Source organism: Panthera pardus, unplaced genomic scaffold, assembly GCF_024362965.1.
Source record: "Panthera pardus isolate Hobbes unplaced genomic scaffold, ASM2436296v1 HiC_scaffold_12, whole genome shotgun sequence".
NCBI classification, from domain to species: Eukaryota; Metazoa; Chordata; class Mammalia; order Carnivora; family Felidae; genus Panthera; species Panthera pardus.
In genome coordinates, this window is record NW_026526677.1 from 34,807,144 (window position 1) to 34,822,966 (window position 15,823).

Here is a 15,823-nt window from a genome sequence, read left to right on the forward strand (position 1 = left end):
TGCTCATGCTCTGTCTGACACTCTCAAAAAAAAAAAAAGAATTAATTATTTTTTTTAATGACACAATAGTTACTCATACATATAGCTAGCATGTTCAAACATGTTTATACATGTGCCTTTACACACTTTATCAACTACAGTTCACTGCAACTCTTATTCTCTGCTATGCAACTTCCCAGCTCTCATTTTTAAAAGATGGCAACTCACACAATGTGAAAGGGACTGAACAAAAACATAAAGTCTGTCCCCAACAGTTGTCCTCTAAGCCCAGTGTTACAACCTTATGAGTTTAGGATTATCTAGTTTTCCATGACAGTTTTGCACAGTTCATCATATTTACTCCTTTTTTAATGTTTATGTTTGAGAGAGAGACCGAGAGAGAGAGCATTAGAACAGGGTAGTGGCAGAGAGAGAGGGAGAGAGAATCCCAAGCAGTCTCTGCACTTTCTATATGGAGCCTGATGCGGGGCTCAATCTTACGAACCATGACATCATGACCTGAGCTGAAATCAGGAGTTGGACATATAAAGGAATGAGCCACCCAGGTACCCTCATCATATTTAATCTTATAAATATCAGAGAATGAGGTTTTTATGATGCATACTATTTTCTCCATTTTAGAAAGGACAAAATCAAGGATCAGATGGTTAAGAGATGGGTCCATGTCATGAAATAAGCAAAGGTGCCTAACAGAATAGAATTTCAGCCTCTGACCTTTGTAATCTAGACTGGAAATGCTATTTCCCTGTTTAACTTCTTGATTTGATTTATTCTTCAGTAAGCGCTCTCATCCATTATCTCGTAAAATGTTGTGTTTTTCTTGTTATTTAAGTAACGACATTGACTTTTGCTTGGAGTGGTATGGTATTTATCCTCTCATTTTCTTCAGTTTCTTTTTGCAAATAGTATTTTCTCTACTTATTTTGAATCCCTTTGCAGGCTATGCCTATGTTGTTCTGAATGACATACATGTTAATCAAAATATAGTTACAATTATTTCAAGTGTCAGCACACTGAAAAATTTTGATATCAATGATTTAAATGTCCTCTCTTTCCCACAAATTGCAGTATGCAACCGAATCAAAACATTTTGTGAGTTAGAACCAAGCCTTTTGCTTTAATTTTTCTATAGCTGAAGAAGCTTGTAATTCTAAAAGATATTACTTCTTATAATAGTGCAAAAAATTTGCAGCTCTCATTTAATTGGATGGTAACAGTTTAGGAATATCTCATTTTCTGCCCATTGTTGACCCACTTGTAAGTGGATGGCAATTTATTCACAGTAGAATCCAGTGCTGTGTAAGAGGGAGCAATTATTAGAATTTCATATCAACCACACATGCAGAATTTCCAAGTTGTCAGCAAAATCATGTGCAAATTATCAGCAGGCCAAAATTAGCAGACTTGATGGAGATGAGAACAATAAATTCTATACAGCATGAAAATCTCACTAAATGAAAAACATAAGATTAGATTTTAGACCCTTGGAAAACAAGCCCATGGTCGTATTTCTGCCTTTTAATATAATCTGTGTAGACCACTCTGTTATTTTCCTGAGATGATCACTGTTTGTGCTTACATGTTTGTTTATTTACAAGAATATTATGTTCAGTTTTGAGTAGGTAAAGCAATACATTTCTCCCAAGGCTCAAAATATTTTTAAATGACTCTTTCTTTTCAGGTTAGTTGCCTTTAAGCTTAGTGTCTTCAGTTTTCAATAAAACGTTTTATTTCTGTCTTAAGTTTTTTTTTTTTCTTTTAATTGCAGCCTCAGCTCATGTGTTTATAAAGTCTACAATTTTAGTTATTTCACAGAGAAATGATGTGGGACTGGATGTATCAGGGTGCAATGCTGACCGTAAAGTTTAAGTGCACTTTGGATTTTTGCTTTCATTCTGCAAAAGGCAAAGCCACATCATACCTGACAGAACACAAGATTTGTAATTCTCCTGTTATTGCCACCTCACTCAGTACCATCATCATTTCTCATCTGCTCCGTCCTTCTTTGCTATTGGAGTAGAATGTAGGATTTGGTACTGCTTGCATGTTATTAAGACTAAGGAATTCATCCATTAACTTAATAGATATTGAACTAGCATTGTCTGTATGCTAGAAAGAAGCAGGCAAATGTGTTAGCCCTTGTGAGAGTTCTAGTGCATTATTCTCCCGGGGATCTAGTTAAAATGCAGATTAAGGGGTGCCTGGGTGGCTCGGTGGGTTAAGCGTCCAACTTCGGCTCAGGTCATGATCTCACGGTCCGTGAGTTCAAGCCCCGCGTCCGGCTCTGTGCTGACAGCTCGGAGACTGGAGCCTGTTTAAGATTCTGTGTCTCCCTCTCTCTCTGCCCCTCCCCTGTTCATGCTCTGCCTCTCTCTGTCTCAAAAATAAATAAACGTTAAAAAAATAAATAAAATAAAATAAAATGCAGATTAAGATTCAGTAGGTGTGGTGTATGGTCTGGGTCTGGTATTCTGCCTTAGTAAAATACTGCCATGGATTAATGCTGCTGGTCTGATCAGGAACCATACGGAGTCACAAAATTCTATTCTGAGAAAGAAAATGAATAAAAACAAAAGCGTAGTAATAATTTGTCAGAACTTTAAGTGTTATTGAGAAGAATGGATAAGGGAATGGCTACAGAATTGGGGGAGTAGGGTTTCAATTTTAAATAGGATAGTCAGGAAAAATCTTCACTAAGAAGATGCCATTTGAGTAAGAGCTTGAAAGATTTCGATAGGCTAGTGGGTATCTGAGTGGAGAGCATTTCAGGCAAAATAAATGAAAAAATGACTTGGGTAGTAACATGAGTAATATGTTGAGGCACTGTAAGGAGGCAAATGTGACTCAGATAGAATAAGCACTAGAAACATGAGAAGACAGCTAGAAGTCAGAGAGTTAACAAGGAGCCAGATAATACTGCTTTGTAGACCTTTTAGTAACAACTTTGACTTTTGTTCAGAGTGGTATGGTAGGCTTTGAGCAGAAGAGTGATCAGATTAATTTCTAACAGAATCATTCTTACACTCTGTTGAAAAATATACAAACACACAAAGTTAAATGCAGTACTACCAAGGTCAGCTAGAAGCTACCATAATAAGTGAGATAAAAATGCTGGGGTATGTACAGATTGTTAGTAATGAATATGATGAGTGATAGATAGATTTTTATGGTGGAACTGTCATGGATGAACTGTTGTAGTAACTTGGAAGGTATAACAAAAGATTAGTTAAAAATTATTCAAGATACTTTGGTTTGAACGTTTAGAAGGAAGGAGCTGCCATTAAGTGGGATAAGAAGACCACATGCACAGTAGAATTAGGAAATAAGGATTTGGTTTTGGAGATATTAGCACTGAGATGACTGGTAGACAATTTAGTTGAGCTGTTGAGTTAGCAACTGGATAGAGGAGTCTGGAGTTGTCAGTTGAACAATTTAGGTGTCATTATTCTGTATATAGAACTGAAGGCAAGAGCCTGGACAAGATCATTATTAAAGTTAATATAGATGGAAGTGTTCCATTAGGTAAATCTCAAGGAATTCCACTGTTTTTTTTTTGTATTTTTAAAATTTTTTTAAACTCCATTTATTTATTTTGAGAGAGAGAGAGAGAGGGAGCACAAGATGGTGAGGAACAGAGAGAGGAAGAGAGAGAATCCTAGGCAGGTTCTGCACTGTCAGCACAGAGCCTGATGTGGGGCTCAGTCTCACAGACTGTGAGATCATGACCTGAGCTGAAATTTAGAGTTAGATGATTAACTAATTGAGCCACCCAGGTGCCCAAGGAATTCCATTGCTAAAACATCAGAAAGATGAGGAAGACCAATAAAAGAGAATAAAAAAAAAAGTAAGACTGGTAAGAGAAGAAAACAAGCAGAACTTGGTGACTTGGAAGCCAAGAAGGCAATGTTCCAAGGAGGAGGAAACGACCAAGTGCATCATTAACTAATGATATATTTATAATCAGATGTAGCAAGTCTGATACATGGAAGATTCGGACAGCTGTTATTTTGATAGACTAGTAGACTATCAAAGTTTGATAGACTTTGATATGCTGATTAAAACGGATTCAAGATGGAATGGGAGAAGACACAATATAGAAAGCTATTCAAGGAAAGTGTTTTCTGTTTGTTTTGCCACATAAGAAGAACTATAGGGTGGTAGAAAAATGAATTCAAGGATGTGAGAAACAACATCTAGTTTGTATGATGAGAAAAGAACAAAGAGAAGAAAATTGATGATGTGGGTGTAGGAAACTATGGTCACTAGGCAATGATCTTTTATAGGCAAGTGGGCACGAGATCTAGTGCACAAGTGGTGTGACTGGCTTCGCTGGAACACAAAATTTTACCAACTACAATAAGAGACTAGTCAGAGCACGTGGGTAAAGGTGCAAGTCTATGGGTGGATGTGGTAAAGCAAGGTGAAAAGAAGAGACTGGGTTATAAACAGAAGGTATTAGAGGTTATCAGGAGAGGGGAATTCATAAGAAATAATCACCTAGCTGACCAATGGCGTTTAAGATTTAGAAAAATACAAGGTGAATGTGAGAAGGGCTTATGGGGCCCACTTGATGCTGGAAATTAAGAATGTAAAACAAAACCAGGAAATATGTTTGTGTTTTTTTTTTCCCAGCTATATTAAGCTAATTAATGTTGCCCTAATTCTGCCTTGACTTTAATGGCTCAGAATTCATAAACTCAGGGAACAATGCTAAATATGTAACAGTGTCTCATTCTTCTTAGCCTTGCTCATAAATCCCAGGACAGAACTTTGTAGTGGTACAGACTTGAGTATGAATACTTAGAACTGTAGTCCTAAACTTACATCTAGATAGTAATAACTGATTATCTTATTTTTTATAACTTATTATCTTCTGACTAATCACTTGGTACAAGATCCTGAAGCATTTAGTGCTTTTCACATGGGTGTGTGATAAAAACAGAACAAAGAATGAGTTGCCCTAGGCAGCCAAGCATGTCCAGAAAGCAAGACCTGGTTCAATTTATAACTTAAGTTCCAAGAGGGCGATGATTGTTACAAAGAGAGCAAAATAGTAGGGCTTCTTCTCATACTTGTTAATGCCAAGGACATTTTACTAATCCTAGTTCATGGAAGGAAAAGACAGAAAAGAGAAAGACAAATAGCCAGGGTTCATATGGCCTGTTATGTGGAGAGGAGCTTTTGTTTTTCTTCCTTATATTTTATTTTTTATATGTTTACCACTTCAACCACATGTAGGACTGAAGTTAATTACACTTGATTCAGTTTTTTATTACATTTTTAACTCAATAACATCTAAATGAGTACAGCATATGGGTGTCCTATAATCTGAACTACTTGGCTATTTTCTCCATCCAGAGTCTCTGACTTGTTTTTCTACTTAAAACTGTACCTCTAACCCAGACCATGACACGAACATAAGGAAGTAACAACAAATAACTCTTCTAGTACAATGTAAAGTTACTTGCTCTTTTGTTTGATTCCCTCCTGTAGGATAAAGACCATGGACCCTGACATTTATGTTTGTCTACTGAGTACTTCATTTATTCATTTATGATAAGTAACACAAGCGAATTGTCAATAACATGTTCCTTAAAGAAAACCTAGCTATCTAGGTTATCAAATCTAAACGCCAAAATCGTGATATACATGTAAGCTTGACCTGTCTAGATGTATGCATCTAATAATACCTGGAAAAGTTTATAACCCTTGACATTTATTTTGGTAACTGTTGGATTTGTAAAATCACTGATTATAGTTTGGCATGAGATTACAAACATTAACGATGATACAGTTGACAGCTACAAAATTTTTACACAAAGAATCTGAAAGACTCTCATGTCTTCGTTGCTATGTTCTGGTAAAGCCCCTTTGCTGGACTGAGATGGTTTCTGTTCTGGAATAGTCTGATATTATATCCTCTTTGAATTATATTTGCCCCTCTGATTTTCTTCTATATGTACATGCCTTGGGTTTTTACATAAAATTCATTCTAGGCTAGGATGCTATATTCCCATGTGGGGACACTGTTAAAGAATATTATTAAAACTACACAAACTAAAAGTTCTTTTTAAAATAACTGAGTCTTAAATTACTTCTAAGTAGGCATTGCAACATATCAGCCCCTTTTTGCATTTTGTCTTCCTCTATTTTTCATAAAAAGTGAATTCAAGATCTTTCACCTGAACAACCTTTGCTGGGAGACTTCTCTGTCCCCTGGTTTCTTTCTTCCATGATCATTATGCTACATCAAGGAGGAAAAGCATCTAAAAGGCTGCTTCCTCTTTCTGTTTCTGAAAAGACTCTTTTCATAGTACTTTATGTCTCCTTCTTTCCACCTTGCAAACTGATTACAGAATTTTTATGTGGAGTAAAAATTTACTAATTGTCCTGCATCATATCAGTTGGGTCTTTTAATTAATCAAAATGTGCATCCTTGCCCGAAGCTGGAATCAGTCATAAACTAGAAAGAGAGTTTTCTGTGTGCTGTTGAAGCAATTTTTTCTTATTAAAACTCTTTTTGGAAATCTGAGCTAGTAAGCTTCTACCTAGAGGCACAACCAATGTACATCTTGAGTTTTCCCCATAATTCTAATCTTCTAGCATTTTCTATTTACAGTAATGGCAACTCATTAAATGGACAAAAATAGATTTATTGTTTATACATTTTTGAAGCTTTTCTGAACACCTGCTTCTTGATGAAAACACAGAACTGCAAATCACTCTTAAATTTCAGTACTGGTTTAGTTGCCAAGATATACAGGATCTTCCCATGTGCATAAAGATATAATTGTGGTAATTGAAATTAAAATCAAAGGATGACTATTCTTCCTGTTTCTGAATGTCAAAAAGAGGTGGCGGTGAGTCACTGCCTAGACAGCACTGGCAACAAAAATGTTTAAGGACACTGGCATATGGGTTTAATTAGATGAGTCACACCAAATTTTCTGCAATTCAGGGACAAACTCTGTTTCCTTTGGAGACATACTTTATAGAGACCTGGTTAAATGACAGCATGAATACCACCTGGGCTGGAGCTCATCTTCATGTATTAGTTTGCTAGGACTACCATTAAAAAATACCATAAATTAGGTGGCCTAAGAAACAAATTTATTTCTTCAAGGTTCTGGAGGCTGGAAGTCCAAGATCAAGGAGTCATTAGGGTTGGTTTCCTCTGAGGATCTCTCTCCTTGGCTAATAGGTGGCCATCTTCTCTCTGTGTCTTCACATGGTCTTCCTCTCTATATGCCTGTGTCCTAATTTCCTCTTCTTATAAAGATACCAGTTATGTTGGATTAGGACGCACTCATCTGACTTCATTTTTTTCATAATCACCTCTTTAAATGCCCTTTCTCCAAATATAAGAGCATTCTGAGGTACTAGTAATTTTGGATTTCATGATAGGAATTTTGGGAGGACACAGTTCAGTCCACAACAACCCTATCTGGGGACAGTCTCCTGCCTAGCAGTTGAATGAAGGAGATTCTCTGAGTCACTCAGCACCTATGTGTCACCTCTTTCATAGCAATGACTTGTATGGTTCAGAGCTTCATGTGACATCTAATCTATTTGGAGTATATCTGAGTGAGGCTTCTGTCACATAACATTTGACTTCTTGTCAGAAAGGACCATTCCTGGGCAAGGTGAACTCCATCTCCAATGCTGCCACTTTCTTTCTAATGGGAAGACATGTGTTGGCTATTTAGGGAGCTAACAGAATATCATCATGACAAAATGTTCCCTTGATTCTGGCAGACATGTGCCTGACACCAAAGTTCTCATCAGCATTCATAGGGCCTTTCAGAGAAAGTTCTGTCTGTGAATGTCACTTAGATTGCCAGCAAAATTAACTATGCTATTACTCATTTTTTTCTCATATGCTAATTTGCCATGTTAACTTTTTTTTAACATTTATTTATTTTTGAGAGACAGAGAGACAGAGCATGAGTGGGGGAGGGGCACAGAGAGAGGGAGACACAGAATCCAAAGTAGGCTCCAGGCTCTGAGCTGACAGCATAGAACCCAGCGCAAGGCTCGAACCCATGAACTGTGAGATCATGACCTGAGCCAAAGTCAGATGCTTAGCTGACTGAGCCACCCAGGCACCCCACTGTGTTAACTTCTAATAGCATGTGCACATCAACTGATACCACACTGTGATACACAGAATATCTACAAAACAACTCTTTATATAATGCTAGTGCCCTATTATATTATTTGAAAGTAATAATTAAAGAGTAAAAACTTGATAATGCATCATTCAGAAACAGCACGAATAGGTATACACAAATCTTCATTTTAATCTCGGCACAGATTTCTTTGTAGATAGCAAGCTTATACATTTTGCGAAGTAAAACAAAAACAAAGAAGAAAGTAGAATCAATATTTAAATGCTCAGAAAATCAGTATTATTTCCTCAAAAAAGAAATGGGCTGTAAACGGTGTTAAGACTTTGCAATGTTTTCATGGCTTTTCTTGACCTGTGTAACTGTAGGCCAGGAAAGTATATTTGGAGAGGACCATCCTTATCATTTATATTTGGCTATTTAAGCCAGGGGTAGTAGTATATTTCATTATTTACAGTCATTCACTTTGACATTTCATTGACAAAATAAATAATTTTTATTTTCATAATATATCTATATTATTATAATTATATAAATATATAAAATTATATAAAATTATATAAAACAATTACTATATTTTGTAATTATTTAAGAACCTCATTGTTTACCTATCATTTAAATTTTGGGAGTATAGATGTATGTCTGAAAAAATGCAGGCTTTAATCCATCCAGAACTGCCTAACCAATGCTGGAATAGCAGTTCATATTTAGGAAGAATTTGTAGTATTGGACTTGAGAACTGGTTACAAGTGTCATCTTAAACTCTCAAGAATGACATTATTCAACCTGAACCAGAACCCCAAGAATTTCAGGGAACAAAGATGGAGTCACTGAATAGACATGGAACAATGTTCCTTCTCATTGAAGTTTGAGAATCTTATTACAAGATTTTATAAAGTTAGATGAGCCACACAAATCAGGACCTTGAGTTATTTCAGGTTCCTTTAACCTTTATCATAATCTTAAATCCAGTCAGTTGTGAAATCTTATCACCTTTTTTCTCGTGAAAATTATTGATATCCTTTCCTTCTTTTCTAATACCATTCATTTGTGTTGCCATAGTTCAGGCTCTCCTGATTTTTACTTTGATTCTATAATAATTCTCTCATTTGTTTATATTCCTCTTATCTAAATGTCCCGTTAATCTACTCTTCACTAAGACCCAGAGTGATCTTCCTAAAGGGGAAATCAAACCTGGGTTGATTGAATCAACCTTGAATCAAAGATCAAGACTCTGCAGAGGTTTTCCCTGGTCTTCATGCTAATCCATGCTAATCTCAGTGTACAGGAGATCTGTCCAAATCTGACCCTCAGTTACATCTCTACCATTCTCATACTCTTTCTGAGTTGAATAAAGATTATTTGTAATTCCATTGTAATTTTTCTAACTTTATTGCCAAGCATTTTTATATTATTTTATTTTACTTCATTTTAGAGGTTGTTCAAGTAACTAAAATATATTTCCTTCAATTTTGGAAATCTAATTAGAGTTAATATGGTGCCACCTTACCTCATATAAAAAATCCTTGAAAATTTGTGGTTCTACTTACAACGCTGCCTGTTCTTTACAGAATATTTGCTATATTCATTCCATCTCTTGTATGCTATAAAATCCACAGTGCAACTGAAAATTGTTCTTTAATTAATCATGTGTATTTTAAAGAAATTATTAGAGAAAATATTATATTTACACATACATTTACCATTTAGTTTTTCATTTATTATTGAAGTTCTGAGTTTCCATCTTATATAATTTTGCTGAGAAAATTTCTCTATTACTTGGTGTAATGCAGGCTTACTGGCACTAAATTCTCTTAATTTTATTTATGACATTATTATTTGAAATATATTCTCATTGTAAAAAGAAATCTATGTTGACTACAAATATATTTTTCAGCTCTATGTATGTTGACTATATATATTCTTTTCAACTCTTTAAAGATATCATTTCAGTACAAATCATACTTGAAATAACACTGTGTTGTTGAATACCATTTCCCCCCCCCCTTCCTCTGAGTAGTAGTTTCTAAAGAATTATATAGAGTACCCAAAAAAGCTTTAAAAAATCTGCCTGGTACTCAAATTTTGAGCATTAAATAGCATTTACTTTAAGTAAATTGCTTGATTAACTAATATGCACCAGCTCCCTGCTAGGTGCTTTATACCTATAATCTGATATAGAGTGGAATGTATGATATTTAATTTGTTTAGAGCATTGTGCTGGACCCTGGGGGATAGAGAGAAGTCAGGATAAAGGAAGTAATAGATAAAAATGCAGGTTTCAAAGAATTTATAGTTTTGAAAATTCAGTTTAATACTATAATCCTTATTTCTGAAGTGATTACATGATGTATTAAAGAAAGATTTATGAATCAAATAATAAATTGTGTTATATCAAGGTTTATTGAACTATGAAGAATTAACAGAAACTAAATAGAGTAAGTGGAAAGTCAGTCTTGTTGGAGGAAAAATACAAGTATCTGTATGCGAGAAGGAGTGTATAGTTTAGTGGGTGGTTGGGAAATAGTTTTATCCTGATTTGTCAACACACTCTTGGGAGACAGTATCTGAGGAATGGTTTATTAACAAAAATACAGAGAACAGTGACAGCAAACTTTTTAATCTATCTACATTTCTTTGCAACATAAAACCGACAATCTTTCTTAGTTAATTCCCTCTGATGAGTTTCCTGAATTAAAATAAAATATTAACAAAATAAAAACCGAAGGGATGTTTTAAATTTATTACTAGGGTAAAAGCTAGAAAATTATTGTTGACTTACACTGTTAAATTCTCCATTAGTAATCCACTATTTTGAATTCAGAATTGGTGTTTGTTTCATGAGTTTATTACCATATTTCTTTTATTTTGGATGTAAACCCACTTAGCTTGTTGCTAAAATCCAAAGGGATGGTTGAGTTCCTTCAAATAATGACAGTTGTTTCCTTTTACACACCCATCAGGTGCATCACACCTACGTGTGATATTCTCTATAAGTTTGTTTTCATGCTGGCTTTAAGAAATTATGGAAATAATTGTTTTTATAATATATGTAGTATATCTATCCATCTATGTCTAGACCGATATCATCAATATCTATACCTACCCATCTGTCTGTCTGTCTATCTGTCTGTCTGATCTGCATCTTTTTTGCTACTGTTACAGGCTTCCATCCCCAGCATATCTCATGACATAGGAGAAAAGCATTTTCTTTAGAATTTTAAATCAATATAACATATGAAGTCTTTAAGAATACTTACTAATGAATATCTGCATTTGTTTTCTGGAAAATACAGAAAACAATTGTGCTTTTGAAAGCCTGGGGTTATCAGAAAAGAAAATTTTGGAATATTAAATAGTTTTTTTTTAATTTATTTTTGAAGGAGAGAGAGAGACAGAACATGAGCAGGAGAGGAGCAGAGAGAGAGGGAGACACAGAAATCGAAGCAGTCTCCAGGCTCTATGCTGTCAGCACAGAGCCCAACGCGGGGCTCAAACTCATGAGCCCCAAGATCATGACCTGAGCCGAAGTCACACGCCAACCAACTGAGCCACCCAGGTGCCCCTAAATAGCTTTTTTTTAAAAAAAAGATTTTTTGAAGAGTAAAGTTGAAGAGAGGCTTGTAGAAGAGAAGCCTTAGGGAAGGACAGCATAGGAATAGAAGATTATAACTGAATTCATCAAGTTTTCCAAATGAGAATATGCAGAGAAATCAGATAAAGTCTCCAGGAAAATGTATTTGAACTTTCAAAGTTAGTTTTGTTTCTGTTTGTGGAGATAGACTGTAGAGTTTGGTTAAAAACTTCTCTTTTCTTTTTTTAAATTATTTTTAGTGTTTATTTATTTATTTATTTATTTATTTATTTATTTATTAGAGAGAGAGAGACAGTGTGAGCAGGGGAGGGTCAGAGAGAGAGGGAAACACAGAATCCGAAGTAGGCTTCAGGCTCTGAGCTGTCCGCACAGAGCCAAACGTGCTTGAACCCACGGACCGTGGGGTCATGGCCTAAGCCAAAGTCAGACACAACCAACTGAGCCACCACCCAGGCTCCCCAAAGCTTCTCTTTTCCAAGAAACATCGAATCAATCATTCTCATCTTCATGTCACTGAATACAGAAGATGAGGAAGTATCTAATTCTGTTAGCTTTTAATGTGAAAAGAAAGTCATAAAGTGTTATCTTTTAATTGTGCTATTCCTTCAGCTGTCTGTGGTAAAAAGAAATGTTTCCTCTAAAAGAATATAACAAAAGGAATAATGTAGTCTGGAATAAGGATTATTAGTTTTGGTAATAGTTTGGAAAATTGTTCATAGATGAGAAGTGATTACTTCTGGTCTCTTACCACCTAGCCCAGATCATGAGGTAGAGAGCATATGGAAAGTTCTTCTCTTTGCCACTTTAAATTTAACTTAATTGAATAAAAGTAGAAGGATTAGATAATCTACAGGGCAACATGGTCCTGGGTATAAATGGGGCAGGGGGAGGGCAGATGGTCACTGCTACCCTTGTTTAGACAAGGATGGTTTTGGACATTTACACAGGCCTGTGGCTCTGGAATGCTGAAGTGTCATAGGCAAAACGTTTACTTTAGTTGTTAAAAATCGAGCACTGTTTAAAATTTAGAGCTATTTATTATACTTGAAAACATCAAAAGGGCTGTTAACTCTCTCTGTAAAATGTTTCTCTCCCATGAGCATGTCATCTAAGTAGAGCCTGTCAGAACAAGGCATCAAAGGAGAGTTCATGTTGCCAAAATAAATTATACAGTTGTCAAAATATGCCACCAGCCTCACCTATATTGAAAGGCAGGACCCAGTGAAACCAACCAGAAGCTGTGACAAGTTATTGTCTGTACAGTTAGGTGCACCTTATTCATAAAGGTAACTTCTCATTGGAAGCATCAGAAATTCATTTAGAGGTCAAACCAATTTAGTGGTATTGAAAGGATGAAGTTAAGATGCTGTTTGTTTATAACATTGCTTACCGAGCTCAGATTTTGTCACAGTTGGAGAGTTTGAACAAATCCTTCACTCCTGTGTCCTGTTCCTTTATCTCCTCAGTAAACACCTTCCCCTTCTCACCATAGGTAAGAAGTGCAGGCCCAGGTAATCCTTTATCCATGGAAACCAGGGGCTGTGAATTCTGGCATCTTGAGGATGTTACATGAAAACCAACAAACCAGATATTGATGTGAATCTAATTTAATTAATAAACATTCATTAGGCACTTATACTTCCTTAAGTACTTTGATAAACCTCAGGAATAGGAAATGAATGTGAATATATATATATATATATATATATATATATATATATATATAAATCTGTCTGATTTGGGAAACACGTAACAACTAAATTACAACTCCATAAAAAAAGAGGCAAGTGTGGGGTTCTGAAATAGGATGAGAATCATTAGCTAGACCTAGCATGGGTGAAAGTTTCAGAGTCAACTCACTGGAAGACATATGAGGTTGTATTGAAAATAAAAATGTTGTTTTTCCAAGAAAACAAAAGAGAAAAGATGTTCCAAGATAAGGAATTTCAATAAAAGAAAAAAAAAAGTTCAATCAATCACAAATGGCCAAGTATGAGATGAAAAATAAAAGAGATGGAAAAATCTAGGAAGACACACAGTTTCAGACTTTGATATTGTGTGGATAATGAAACAATAATACAGGGGATATAGAAGGAACAGTTAAGGAATGGAAGGGAAAGAAAATGGGTAATGTAATCAGCTCCATTCGGGAGTTAAACAAAACAAAGGATATAGATTTAACATTTGCTGTCATGGCAAGAAATAGATGGCACACTCAATGCACATATAGTAAAGGAACAATTTGCAAAAAGATGGGTAGTTTGTAGATAAGCCATAAACTACAGTGAGATACAAAGAGGATCCTAATAGCAGTTCATGGTCACCACCCCTGTGAGTAAAGGCAGGCAACAATTACCTGAACAGATCTTTGCAGAGAGTACCATCTGATACTCTGTGCTGTGGTCTTTGCTCAAGCTTTCTCAGGCAGCCCTGCACGAAGGAAGCTGGGGAAATAAATATACTGGACTTATTTCTTTTCTCTCTCTTCTTTCTATTGTTGGCATTCATTCTCATTGGTCAAAGTCAAACAGAAGCCAAAGTCCATAAGCCAGGGAGCTAATCATGTTTTCATATTGGTCAGCTACCTTGGACACAGAATAGAGCAAAAAATGGTGACTGTTTATTTGGAGAAGCCAACAGAAGACTTTTAGTACATGTGTTAATTTCCACTTTCAGGATTTACTGTCTATTTCCCAGGCAACTGCTTTTCTCATGAAATTATTTGTATTTCTTTTTAATAATATTATCAATAAGATATACATACATATACATATATATATATATATATATATACATCCTATATATGTATGTACACACATCATATATGTGTGTGTGTGTGTGTGTGTGTGTGTGTGTGTGTGTGTATGTATGTCTAGTGTCTCCTGGGGCCATATTAGGGTCAGTTTTTTTCTCTTCCAGTGAAAAAACTTGCTAGGTTTGTTCTATTTGTTCCAAGCTGCAACATACATTTTTTTTGTGTGTGTGGCCTAAGTAGTCAGTGATTATTATTGACATGGTTCTAGTTTTCCAAGGAATATTAAAAGTAAAATGTCAAAAAATGTAATAAAATTATCTCTTTAGGAACATTGTCAGATAAAACACAAACGGCAGTTTACTTGCTATAAATGCCAAGTGTATGAAAGCTCTTTTCAAATATTGGTAATTACCCAGTGCCATAAGCAGCTTTGTATAGAGAAGAAGTAATCAATTGCCAGAAGGTATAGTTTAGAGAACTTTTATTATGAAAATACAATTTTACAAGATGACTCTGGGAACAAATATTATAAATTTCTTCTATCGACGTGATATTTATATATCTCTAAAGCATTTTGCCACTTCTTGAATGATAGTGTGGTAATTGGTGTGAATTACTCTGGTACTATCCAGTAAAGTTATCTTAAAAAAGCAATAAAAGACAAAAGAAATATATTTTCCACAGAATAAGCCATTTTGAATAGCTTATATTTCTTATAAATACTAAAAGTGGCTAGCCATTTATGAATGGCTAAGAATGACATAAAATATATAACGTTCAATTGCTTCATAATAATATGAACTAATTATGCTGGAGCTTTAAAGTATAGGGTTGATGGGCCTGGTGACAAGGTGTCAGTCAGGATCTGGGAAGAAGATTTAGTTAACTAAATAGCATAGGTTGAAAGCCTTGTATTATTACAGATTTCTTGAATGTCCAAACTGCTTTATTCCCTGTGAACAATATTCATGACAATGATGTTTTGAAAGGAATTACTTGATTTTTAATATTATAGGAAAAAAAAAACTCAAGAAATAAATCCTTGAATTTATATATATAAATATATATATATATATATATATATAAGAATTATAAATAAATTATAATTCTTTAATTATATAAGAAACAGTATAGTTTAGGGGCGCCTGGGTGGCGCAGTCGGTTAAGCGTCCGACTTCAGCCAGGTCACGATCTCGCGGTCCGTGAGTTCGAGCCCCGCGTCAGGCTCTGGGCTGATGGCTCGGAGCCTGGAGCCTGTTTCCGATTCTGTGTCTCCCTCTCTCTCTGCCCCTCCCCCATTCATGCTCTGTCTCTCTCTGTCCCAAAAATAAATTTAAAAAAACGTTG